Source organism: Rhinoderma darwinii, chromosome 13, assembly GCF_050947455.1.
Source record: "Rhinoderma darwinii isolate aRhiDar2 chromosome 13, aRhiDar2.hap1, whole genome shotgun sequence".
NCBI classification, from domain to species: domain Eukaryota; kingdom Metazoa; phylum Chordata; class Amphibia; order Anura; family Rhinodermatidae; genus Rhinoderma; species Rhinoderma darwinii.
Genome location: NC_134699.1, coordinates 48,555,990 through 48,565,500, shown reverse-complemented (window position 1 = coordinate 48,565,500; position 9,511 = coordinate 48,555,990). Strand labels below are relative to the sequence as shown.

Below are 9,511 nucleotides of genomic sequence, written 5' to 3'. Positions count from 1 at the left end.
CATTCGAAGAGCTATAACTTTTTTATTTTTGCGTCGACATAGCTGTATAAGGTCTTATTTTTTGCGGGACAAGTTGTGTTTTTAATGGCACAATTTTGGGTTACATATTATTTATTGATTAACTTTTTTTTTGGGGGGGGGGGGGATAGAAAAAAACCAGAAATGTTGCCACTCTTTTTTGCATCCTAAATCTACGCTGTTTACCGTGTGGTATAAATAACACAATAACTTTATTCAACGGGTTGTTACGATTGCAGCGATACCAAATTTGTATAGATTTTGCATGTTTTACTACTTTTACACTTTTTTTTTTTTTTTCAAAATTATTTGTTTGTCTCCATATTTGAAGAGCCATAACTTTTTTTTATTGTTCTGCCGATGCAGTTTTATGAGGGCTTTTTTTTTGCAGGACGACTAGCAGTTTTTATTGGTACCATTTTCGAGTAGATGCGACTTTTTTATCACTATTATTTTTTAAATCAAGATTCACAGAAAACAGCAATTTTTCCATTGTTTGTTTTTTATTTTTTACTGCGTTCACCGTGTGGGTTAAATAATGTAACCGCTTTAAAGTTGGGGTCATTACAGACACGGCGATGCCAAATATATGTAACTTTTTTGCTTTATTTGTTGTTTTTTTTTAATAGTAAAGCAGTGATAATCTGATCGCTTTTATAATACACTGCAATACTTGTGTATTGCTGCCTGTTCGTTTAAAACGGACAGGCATCTTCTAGGACATGCCTCCGGCATGACCTAGCAGGCATTCGCTCCAGGCAGACCTGGGGGCCTTTATTAGGCCCCCGGCTGCCATCGGAGACACAGACACTTGGCGATCTTATCGCCGGGTGTCGGTGGGAGAGAGCGGGAGCTCCCTCCCTCTCTCCAGAACCACTCCGATGCGGCGCTCGCTATTGAGCACCGCATCTGAAGGGTTAAACGGGTGAGATCGATACTAATATCGATCTCACTTGTTCGAGCAGGGACGCCCCCAGTCCTCAGCTACATCTGGCAGCTGAGAGCAGGGAGATTTGACAGCTCCCTGCTCTGTTTATTTATCCTGATGCAGCGCCGTGAAAAGGCATATGCATCAGAATAAAGCCCGTTAGTGGCCGCCGTGAAAAGGCGTATCGGCGGTCATTAAGGGTTTAAAGTTTATTGTAAACGCAGCATAATAAAAGTATGCAATACGTGAGAGATGACACCAGGAAAGAACAACAAAATACAACAATGCGTCTGCGAAGTCATAAAAGCAGATAAGTCATAGAAAAACAACTGAGCAGCTAAATGCAATGCGAATGACCGTGTACAAGGAAGTATAAGCCGTGGGCAGGGCCGCACCTGCCACGAGATGAGCCTCAGGCGGCAGGGTACAGCATTTCTGAAGGGGGCGGCACTGCAGCTGAGAACTGCTGTCTCACTCTCCTTCCAGGTATTAGCAGCTGTATGCTGGCTATGTAAACCTTTTGATGGGCTTTTTTTGTTTTTTTAAATAGGTCAGTCAGTGTGTTTGGTGTAACTTTTCAAGTAGTCATTATTAAAAATTAGTTTTACTTTTTTTAGATACAGCTGCTCTGTATTCTCTATACAGAGCAGCTGTATCTAGCGCTAAATCCTGTTCCCGGCAGGTTTGCGGGACTGACTGGTTCAGTGTCATGGGGTCCTGCATGCAGGATTGAGCTGCTATCGATCACGTCTAAGTTCATAACTTAGATGTGATCGATTAAAGGTGGATCCTGTGTGTCAGAGACACGCAGGACCCCCTGACACTGAACCAGTCAGCTCCGCGGCACTGACTGATTCATGTCAAAACGAAAGATAGAGCTGCTCTGTATACAGAACAGCTGTATCTAAAAAAGTTAAACTAATTTTCAATAAAGACCAATTAAAAAGTTACACCAAACACACTGACCTATTTATAAAAAAAAAAAATGTCCCTCAAAGGTGTACATAGCCTTTTAAAAGCCCCCCTTCCATACTCTGGTGCTCACCTCATCAAGCTGCTGAACCTCTGGACTCCCTCTACAGCAGGGGTCTCAAACTCGGCCGGGTAAGTGGGCCGCCTATAGAAAAAATGTGAAGATGACGGGCCGCATTACTTTCAAATTTGATACAATACAAAATTATTGTTAATCAATTAGTTATTTGAACTACTATAACACTATATTACTAGAATAATAACCCTACATTACTATAATAATAACACTATATTACTAGAATAATAATACTACATTACTATAATAATAGCGCTAGGTTTAAAATTTGAGATATTTCTCCACGTGCTTATTTCAACAATCCAGCTTTCCAGTTTAAGTGTCGCTAAATGCAGTCCGGCGGCTCAGTTAGCACACATGTCAAGATTGGGCAGCCCCTTTTAAGATAGTGCCGCAGTGCCCTCTGTGGATGCTGCCGCAGTGCCCTCTGTGGATAATGCAACACACCCCTAGATAAGGCCACAGTGCCCTCTGTAGATAAGGCCACAGTGCCCTCTGTAGATAATGCAACACACCCCTAGATAATGCCAGTGTTCTTCAGATACTGTCACACACCCACTTGTAGATAACGCCACAGTCCCCTCTGTAGAGGCTGCCCCAGTCCCCTCTGTAGAGGCTGCCCCAGTCCCCTCTGTAGAGGCTGCCCCAGTCCCCTCTGTAGAGGCTGCCCCAGTCCCCTCTGTAGAGGCTGCCCCAGTGCCCTCTGTAGAGGCTGCCCCAGTGATGTCAGGGGCTTGCCCAGAGCTGGAGTCCCAGGCAGAGCGCTAGTAGGCTCTTCCTGGGACTCCAGCTGTGCTCCTGACATCACTGGGACTCCTGCTCTGGGGAAGCCCCTGACATCATTGTCGATGTATGGACAGCGATGTCAGAGGCTTCCCCAGAGTCCAGGAGCAGAGCCGACACCAGCGCTCTGCTCCGCTCTGGGTAAGACCCTGACAAACTGTCCATATATGGGCAGCGATGTCAGGGAATTCCATAGAGTCCCGGAGCAGAGCCGACACCAGCGCTCTGCTCGGGACTCCGGCTCTGGGGAAGCCCCAGACATCGCTGTTCATATGTGGACAGCGATGTCAGAGAATTACAGAGTCTCGGAGCAGAGCCAATACTAGCGGCTCTGTGTCCCGCGGGCCGCAGATGACAGCCCCAGGGGCCGCATGCCGCGTGCTTGAGACCCCTGCTCTACAGCTATCCTACAGAAAAATTAAGTGCATGTGTTTACATTGTGTACTCTATATGTGTATAATGGGCTTATACACAGTCCAGTCACATTATTATGACCACCTCCTAGTTTCGACGTCGGCAGCGCATAGCCTATGAAGGAATTGATGTGTTGTGGGCTGACTTGGGTATATAGGGTGTGCGATAGGCTGTCTGAACACACATATCTCTTAATGTTTCCATGGGTAAAAGAGGCGATTTATCAGAGTTGCAAAAAGGGATGATTATTGGCTTTCGGGCCAAGGGTGGCAGTATTTCGCACACAGCGCAGTTTGTGAATTGTTCGCGTGCTGCTGTGGTGACAGTGTATCGTGAGTGGACAAATGGCACCATTGGGAATAACCGACGTGGAAACTGCAGAGCACCACGTGGCATTGATTTTAGAGGTGAACGTCGGCTACGAAGGTGTGCGAGGGTCGAACGGCACGCTACCGTAGGGCAGCTCATCGTGAAAATCAACCTGGGGGCTATCAGACATGTGTCTAATTCAACAGTTCAGCGAACCCTACTGAGTGTGGGGCTCCGAAGCAGGTGGATGGTCACTGCTCCTATGCTAACAAAGGTGCATTGTATTAAAAAAAAAAAAAAAGGCTTAAATTTGCACGGCAGTATTGGAAGTGAACCACTGATGATTGGCAAAGGGTGGTCTTCTCCAATAAGTCATGTTTTCTGCTTCATCGAACAGATGGATGTTGGCGTGTCAGAAGAGAAACATCAGAGAACAAACACACTGCAACCATTGCTGAATGAACACAAGATGTTGGAAGCAGCGTTATGGTCTGGGGAATTTTTCCATGCCATTCTCTTGGCCCACTCATCCATGTGGAAGGCTCTGAACCGATTTAGGTATGAATCCATCATTGCCGATCACGTCCACCTATACATACTGTTTATCACCCCTGGGGCAGATGGAATCTTCCAGCAAGACAATGCGACATGTCACACGGCTAGAAATGTCCCAACAGTGGTTGGAGGAGCACGACCAAGGCTTCCAAGTACTTCTCTGGTCCCCTACTTCACCAGACTTGAACCCAATTGGGCATCTGCGGGACCTCGATCGTCTTTTTCGATCTCTGGATCCTCCCCCACCCTCCAGAAAATGTGGGATGCACTGCAGTCAGCACGGCTCCAGATACCGGAGACAACCGACCAGCACCTTATTGAGTCACCCCCAGCCCGTCTAGCTGCTGTCCGTGCTGCACACGGCGGGTACTCTGGATATTAGATGGTGGTCATAATAATGTGACTCGTGAGTATAAAAAAAAAAGTGTGTGTGATGTGTGTGCGTGCAGAACTCTATAGTTGTATTTATTTCACTGGTACAGTATATGGAGGCATTAGGGTACAGACATATAGAAGCTGCTGTCTTACAACGATAGGGCTGTAAACCGCGCCAACATGCTGTATTCCCACAAGTCAGTGCAGTTTTCAAATGATTGTTAATGCCCATGCGTTTTTTTGCAGACATTAACAATCATTTGAAAACCGCACTGACTTGTGCTACATCTGCATGTACTACGTGTTGTACTGGACAATTGTTGTTACCATCTGATTGTTTGCATTAAAACCGTGTTTCTCAAGGTGCGGTACACGTCCTATAAAGGGTACATGCTGCACCCACAAGGAATACGTGTTTAGCACAAACCATAAAAAGTTGTCCTATTGTTCAAGACTGATTTTTAATTTGGTGGCAGATGATTGATGTGTGAGCCGACATGCTTACAGAGTGAGGGTAAGAACACACTGGGCGGATAAACGGCGTAAAAGTACAAAGCGCATCCGCCCTGAAACCTGCAGGGAATTCGGCCAGAAAAACTGTACCAGATTGTGTTAGGGCATGGTCACACGGCTTATTTTCGGCCCATAAAGGGCCGGAAAATCGGAAGCAGAACTACAAACATCTGCCCATTGTTTTCAATGGGAAAGACAGCGTTCTGTTTCGACAGGGCGATTTTTACACGGCCGTTTTTCAAAACGGCCGCGTAAAAAACGCCTGCAAAAAAGAAGTGGCTGTCACTTCTTGAGTCGTTTTTGGAGCCGCTTTTCATTGACTCAGCTCCAAAAACGGCCGTAAAAAACTCAGCAAAAAACGCGAGTTGCTTGAAAACTGGCTGAAAATCAGGAGCTGTTTCCCCTTGAAAATGTTCCCTATATAGAACTTAAGCCCACAGTTTGTGCCCCCCATATATACAGTGCCCACTGTAGATAATGCCACAGTGCCCTCTGTAGATAGTGCCAAACACACCCCCTGTAGATAATTCCACAGTGCCCTCTATGGATAGTACCACACAAAGCCAGCTGTAGATAGTGCCACACACACCCCCTTGTAGATAGTGCCACACACCCGCTTGCTGATAACGCCACACCCCCCCATGCAGATAGTGGCACACACCCCCCCCGTGAGGGTGCCAGCCTACCTGTACCTGTGTCTGGCTAGGCTACCCACTATCCGCTTCTATCCACCCCTGCTCAAGAGTTTGCAACATGACATATATAATGTTGCATGCACCACTGCTTCGCTGAGAGCAGATAAAAGAAGGAGCACCTGAGTGCAAAAAGGTGGGACATTTACTCCTGTTAGCTGGCCCATCATGCAAATGGATTCCACTGCATGACAGGTCAGGCAGCTTGTTGAAACAGGGAAAAAATGCTCTTTTTCTAAACTGGCTTTCTGCATAGGTAAGGTGCCATGGCCGCCTCCTGCGTGTGTGGTTCCAGCATTTCACCTGCACTTCCACCTCCCTCTACTCCCAGGTAAAGGGCCTTTTACACTGGCCGACAATCAGCCGGTGCAGCGAACGCAGATCAACGAGACATCGTTGATCGGCGCTCGTTTGCTCCCGTCACATGGAGCTATGGATGGGGACGAGTGGTTGTTACTCCGATCGCTCGTCCCCATTCATTATCATCATGTCGGCAGCACGTCTCCCTGTTTACACAGGAAGACGCGCTGCCGACAACGATAATATTTCACTTTTTTTAAAACGATACAAATCAGCAGATGATCGAGCGGGTGACTATGTACAAGGGGGCTGTGTAGCACTACCTACAGGGGGGCTGTGTGGCATTACCTACAGGGGGGCTGTGTGCCATTGCTTACTGGGGGGCTGTGTCGTATTACCTACAGGGGGGCTGTGTGGTATTACCTACAGGGGGGCTGTGTGGCACTACCTACAGGGGGTCTGTGTGGCACTACCTACAAGGGGGTCTGTGTGGCACTACCTACAAGGGGGTCTGTGTGTCACTACCAACAAGGGGGGCTGTGTGGCATTACCTACAGGGGGGCTGTGCAGTATCTATAGAAGGTAGTGTGTGGCATTATCTACAGGGGGCTGTGTGGCATTGCTTACAGGGGGGCTGTGTGGCATTACCTCCAAGGGGGTCTGTGTGGAACTACCTCCAAGGGGGTCTGTGTGGCACTACCTACAAGGGGGTCTGTGTGGCACTACCTACAAGGGGGGCTGTGTGGCACTACCTACAAGGGGGGCTGTTTGGCATTACCTACAGGGGGCTGTGTTGCATTAACTACAAGGGGGGCTGTGTGACACTACCTACAGCGGGGCTGTGGCAGTATCTACAGAGGGCAGTGTGTGGCATTACCTACAGAGGGAAGTGTGTGGCAAAAAATGTACAAATGAAATTCGTTCACAAAATCGGCTGTTAAAAATGGAAACACGGCCTGGAACGGATGCAAAACGGCCGGGAAAAACGGCCCAAAACGGACGTTTTGATCGGCCGACACTCAGACCCTTTCGTGTGAATAGAGCTTCACAAACTGTGGAATAAGGTGACAGCGATTTTTTTGGGGATGCTTAATTCCTAATTTTGCAGTCCCCTGTCTCTTCCTTTTGGCCTTCAGGAGGCAGATGTGCAGAAGCACGTCTTGATCGGTCAACTTCAAAATGCAGACTGACCGACTGAAATGGAAGGCTCCGGCAGAACTGTGCGCGTGTCACAAAGAGGGCCCTCAGCAGGCAGAGGAGGTGATATCATAAAGGGACCTCAGCCAGACAAGCCTAGGCCCAGGCACAGACAGAGTTGGCCATTCAGCAGATGGACAGAAGTCAGTGTATTGCAGATGACCCATTCCGTGAAGGAGAAAGCGGCGGTCGTGGGCATGCACTTTCGGCGGAGCGTATATCCACACGGCAGGAGGGCGAATAGGCGCGGCCAGGAAGACGCTTTTATGCAGATTTAGATGTTGCTTTTTGCAGAGCATTGTGGTGAAAGCAAAAAAACAAACCATGTCTATCTATCGCCACGTGTGAGGTACCGGCTCCCCTCCCTGCAATTCCAAGGCCTAAGAACTCAAGTTGCAGCACACACTCGCCTACAAAATTTGGGGGCATGGCAAAGACTTTGACGGGAGGGGACGTAAACCATCAAGGCTCTGTCGGTACCGAGCTAAATCTCCGGCCATCCTCCGCTCGAGAGCTGCGGGCAGCGAGGCAGGCCACTCCGCTACACTCCCCATCGGCTAAAGAACATTTTGAGACCTTGGCGCACAGATCATCCATCCAGTGAGTCGGGGGCTAGTAAACGGGCCGGAACGCCAGACTAAATTTTGAAGCTGCTTCGAGGCCGCGGCGTCCTATTCCCCTTGCAACAGGGGACAGATATCCTGAACTGGCCACTAAGGAAGAGGACCACCGACAGCGAATCCCCTTTGCCAGGGGATATAATTCTTCAGCTACCTGTGGGGGGGGGGGGCACTCGCTGACCGCAGGTGGTACAGGCCAAGGAATCAGTGCCTAGTGGAGGGACAGGATCCCCGGTCTAAATTTCACAACGGTCTGCGCGAATTGCGGCCCACTCCCTTCCATTTACATATGCCGGGGACAAACAACACAGATCAATCCAGTGACTGTGCCACCTTGCACCATCGCACTTGTGCTATACAATATATATAGCTGAAACTATATCTTCTTCATTGGACATACTATATCATTTACGCTTGGAAGTGCTGATTGCAAGCTAATATCACCATCTAGTGGACACTTTCCATTGCTACAACTAACTATTAACGGTTTCCCTACATCTTGCTGCCCGCTTCCGCGTAGCTCCTGCGGAGCGAATACATTGACTTTGTGATGTGTACTTCCCTTTGAGTACCTCTGACAAGTTCTCATGACTTCAATATCCTTTTACTCTTGCTAACCGCCAACATTTCAGCATACCAGTTTCGGCGACATAAAGCCAACTGCTGCTTCCACTGGATTCCTCCCGTGGACTCTGAACCAACCCTGAGGCAGGTCTCAGAACAGCTTCTAGAAGCGATACCTACCAGCAATACCTCCTTTATGGGCAAAATGTATGAAGTTAAAGAAGACCTAGGCCTGTTGTTTACACAATGTTCGGGACAGAGTTAAAGAAGCCGAAAACCGAAAAGCATCACTAGAGGATGCTGTGGCGCCATTGCTGGGGAGAGTATCTACTTTGGAAAGGAAGGTTGATCTCTGGTATCAAAAATGTGACGACATGGAGAACAGACTTCGCCGCAACAACCTTAGGATCCAGGGATTTCCAGAGATCGCGGAGTGTACAAATCCGGCTGAGTTTCTGGAAAACTGGCTTAAAAACACGTTTCCACAAGCCACTTGCAGTTGGAAGGGCACATTGGGTATCCGCCCGGAGTCCATCACCTGGAGCTCCGCCTCGACTCCTCCATGCTTTTCCACACCTGCTCTTCCACAGTTGCTAGAACGCCCCTTACGTGACGTCACGGTCACATGGTGCACTGAGTGTACCATGTGACTGTGACATCTAAAGGAGCCCTGCCCATAACCAGAAAGTGCCGGGATCACGGCACATAAGGAATTAGTATTAGCGAACTGTGTGGCCCCAGGCTTAGAGGCCCGGTTGCAAGTGTGACCCCTATAGCTACGCCACTGGGTTAGTTATTATGTGAGGCATATGGAGGTTCAAAATTCATAACACCTCGTGCCTTATATTAATAAGTGAAAGAAAGCAGTTTTTATTTTGTTTTAACAGCCTACACATCGTAAATTATACTATAAATTAGTTCTGCAGGTTATAACCGTTGTGACGATCCCGAATATGTGTATATTTTATGCATTGAGACTTATTTTAACGTTTATTGTAAAATATGTGTATGTGTGTTTTTTTTTTATTTAACATAATTTTTTTTTACTTTTCTATTTTTAAACTTTAATGTACTGGCATATTCTGTTTCTATGTGCCAGTACATTAGCCTGTGTACAGAAAGTATACAGACAGTTGTTAGAACATATCTAAGTATGCCCTAACAACAGGAAATATGGGCAGACAGCCCTGGGGTC

The 9,511-nt window shown here is 47.6% G+C and overlaps 1 protein-coding gene across 3 annotated transcripts in view; it reads right to left on the bottom strand.

Annotated features, from left to right (window-relative positions):
• Nucleotides 1-9,511, bottom strand: part of ENGASE (endo-beta-N-acetylglucosaminidase) — a 174,527-nt gene that overhangs the window by 68,230 nt on the left and 96,786 nt on the right. For 2 of the 3 annotated variants that reach the window (XM_075845092.1, XM_075845097.1), the window contains exon 3: nucleotides 1,992-2,063. The exons of the other annotated variant lie outside the window; for it this stretch is intronic. The gene's annotated coding sequence lies outside the window, so the exon portion shown is untranslated. The remainder of the gene's footprint in view (nucleotides 1-1,991; nucleotides 2,064-9,511) is intronic. 3 annotated transcript variants of the gene reach the window in all.